Source organism: Zingiber officinale, chromosome 10A (genome assembly GCF_018446385.1).
Source record: "Zingiber officinale cultivar Zhangliang chromosome 10A, Zo_v1.1, whole genome shotgun sequence".
Taxonomy (NCBI): Eukaryota; Viridiplantae; Streptophyta; class Magnoliopsida; order Zingiberales; family Zingiberaceae; genus Zingiber; species Zingiber officinale.
This window is the reverse complement of record NC_056004.1, coordinates 97,305,009-97,308,457: the sequence shown is the minus strand read 5'-3', so window position 1 is coordinate 97,308,457 and position 3,449 is coordinate 97,305,009. Positions and strand designations below refer to the sequence as shown.

General features: G+C 48.1%; 1 pseudogene; it reads right to left on the bottom strand.

Annotated features, from left to right (window-relative positions):
* Positions 1 to 590: 590 nt before the first annotated feature.
* Positions 591 to 2,546, bottom strand: LOC122026310 (annotated as a pseudogene).
* Positions 2,547 to 3,449: the final 903 nt, after the last annotated feature.

Below are 3,449 nucleotides of genomic sequence, written 5' to 3'. Positions count from 1 at the left end.
GGGTGGCCCGCTCGGCTCGGGCTCCCGGCCCACATAGCTTGTTCTCTTGCCGACCGTATTAACTATACTGGTTAACTCAAATGGCCGATCGGACAAGGATCTCTCCGATCGGTCAATGAACCGCTTCCCGGTCGAGTGCAGTCGAGCTTTACTTAAGTCCTGATGTTGATCATATTGACTTTGATTTATACCGTGATAATTGACTCATGCCAAATAGACTCTTCTTTATCCATGTATCAGTCTCCATCCTCTTTAAATAAGATATCAAATAATTATTATATTAACATCTTTTTTATATTAAATAAGATATCAAATAATCATTATATTAACATCTCTTATTTTTATCCGGTCATATTTATATTCATTCTAATATTATCACTGATTATTTATGAATCTCACCATCTATTTATCTATTTTTATTTTTTATATCTAAAATATATTTACTTAATTTTAATTATTTTTATATAAAATCGACTCATTAATCACTAAACATGGTTAGTATACAGGTATTATAATACTCACCCGTTAATTTATAATACCATATGGAAGCTGTAAATACCGCTAAAAACAAGCCTACAAGGAAGCTATGGTAGCATATCAAGTTTCAATTCAATTACAGATAATCAGACAGATTTTAAATTTGTAAAATAAAATCGGATCGGATGGCGCGGCCACGCCACCGCAAGTAGGCCCCTTGGACACGAGGGAGGCGTGGGTCCCTTTCCGGCGCCCTTGTCGAGGATGGCGATGAGGTGGCAGTGGCGGATGGTGCTGAGGCGGTGCGCTGCCACCACGCTGGACGCTGGTCCGCCCTACCATCAGCCGCTCCAGAGCCGTCTGCACCGCCTTCTCCGACTGGCTGTCCCAACAGGATAGCTGGGTCCTTTAGAATCGCACGCTCGATGGCGATCCGCTGCTTCTGGCTGCCGGAGAGCTGCATCCCCAATCGCCGCAGTGCCTCTCGTATCCCTCTTTCAGGGCGCTGATGAACTCGTGTGCTGGTCTCGTCCGCGGCGAGCTTGCTGCTCTCGATCCGGCTCTTGATGGCCTTAGAGGAGAGGCGCTTGAGGAGGATGGCACGGGCATAGAAGGATGATGGGCTGGACGGCGATCATGACGAGGGCCAGTTCCCAGGTAAGGGCGAGCCCCATGGTGCAGCCGATGGCAACGGCGAGGCGGTCTGGATGATGAGGGGCATCCGGTCTCCGACGAGGGAGCCGACATCGTTGGCGTCGTTGGTGAAGCGGGCGTAGACGGGCGCCGATGGAGTTCTCGTCCTGGTCAAATCAGCCCACCTCCAAAGTCAAGGAGAGGGCAATGAAGAGGAACCTCGTCTATCTCGTCCTGATGCCGAGAACGTAGGAACAGGGAGGCTGGATCGCGCTCCCGCTGGCCAACAGTGTCTGTTAGGGCTGGCAGGGGGGAGAAGCGGCGCCTCATGCTGCTGCTGCTGCCCCCAAATTGTGCAGCTCCGGAGGAGGTCTCTCCTTCGCGGAGATGTGGGCTGGAGGCGGACGAAGGAGGAGTAGAGGCCGTCGGGAGGTCGATTAGGTTGTCATGAGAGCCGATCTCCATGACGCGGCCGTCCTGTACGACTGCGATGACATCGGCGTGGCTGATCGTGGAGAGGCGGTGGGTGATGACGATGGCGGTGCGGCCGACGGAGGCGAGGTCGAGGGCCTCCTGGACGATCCGCTCGACTCGGTGCTGGTGGCCTTGTCGAGCAGGAGGATCTTGGGCGACTTTAGCAACGCTCTGGAGATGGTGATTCTCTGTTTCTGGCCGCCGGACATATGCGTTCGTCTTTCTCCCACCTGCACACACCAAAACAAAAAAAAAACCACAATTTCTTTCACTATAATTCACAGAACAGGAAGAATCACTAGAATGCAATCTCTGAATTAAACAAAGCTTTAGTTATTAAAAATTTGATGGAACTTCAGGAAGAAACACTGGAATGCAATATCAGTTTATCTCGCTACTTCCACGAGGATACGACACGAAGGTTAGAAAGCGGAAGATATTGACACTAGAATGCAATCTCCGAATTAAACAAAGCTTTAGTTATTAAAAACCTGATGGAACTCCAGAAAGAAACACTAGAATGCAATATCAGTTTCATCTCGTCAAGTGATTGTCGGAATGAATGGCGTGTGCAGGTGGGAGAAAGAGGAGCGCATATGTCCGGCGGCCAGAAACAGAGAATCGCCATCTCCAGGGCGGTGCTGAAGTCGCCCAAGATCCTCCTGCTCGACGAGGCCACCAGCACCCTCGACTCCGAGTCGGGCCCTCGACCTCGCCTCCGTCAGCCGCACTGGCACCGCCATCGTCGTCGCCCACCGCCTCTCCACCATCCATCACGCCGATGTCATCGCAGTCGTGCAGGACGGCCACGTCGGCTCTCATGATGACGTAATCGACGGCCTCTACTCCTCCCTCGTCCGCCTCCAGCGGACCACCGCCCACACCTCCGCGAAGGAGAGACCTCCTCCGGGGCTGCGCAATTGGGGGCGGCAGCAGCAGCATGAGGCGCCGCTTCTCCCCCTGCCAGCCCCAACAGAGACTGCTGGCCAGCGGGAGCACGATCCAGCCTCCCTATTCCTACGTTCTCGGCATCACGACGAGATAGACGAGGTTCGTCTTCTCTTGCTCTCATCCATCCTCAACATCGGGCAGCACTAAATTTCGGCGCCATGAGCGAGTACCTAACCAAGCGTCTTCGCCTGCGGATGCTGTCCAAAATTCTAACTTTGGAGGTGGGCTGGTTTGACCAGGACGAGAACTCCACCGGCGCCGTCTGCGCCCGCTTTGCCAACGCCGTAGCGGAGGAGTTGTAGCCACCTTAAAAAAGAAATTCATCGTCGTAGTTAATCTCCTCCATCTCTCTCCCACCTCCACTACACGCCATTCTTGCCAGACATCACGTGACTTGATGAAACAAAAAAACACAATTTCTTTCCCGGTCGAGCTCTTCAACCCTGTAAGCCTGTTGGTTCTCTGAGCATATCATTAAATTGTTCAACCATTCATTTTGAGCTGCAGCTCTGTTGGATTTAATATTGTAAGTTTTTAACTTAAATCCTTCTTTTCCTATTTATCATAAAAACAACTTATATAAATATTTTGAATTCCAAAGAACTCCTTAGGTTTTACATCAACAAATATTTAATTCCTTAAAAAAATATCTCCCTTATCCTTTTAAAAGAGAATTTATAATTTCAACATTTCAATTTTTAGTAATTTCTTTTCAGACATCATTTCAAATTTATTTGCAAGCTAAGAGATTTTGTAAAAAAATATTTTCAAGATATTTTTTTAAAAAAAATTGCCAAAAATATTTTACAAATAAGATATTTTTCAAATTAAAATTGATACTTCTGAAATAATTTTTCAATAAATCTTGCTATTGTGATTTCAAGTAAAAACATAATTTTACATGTTTATTTTGA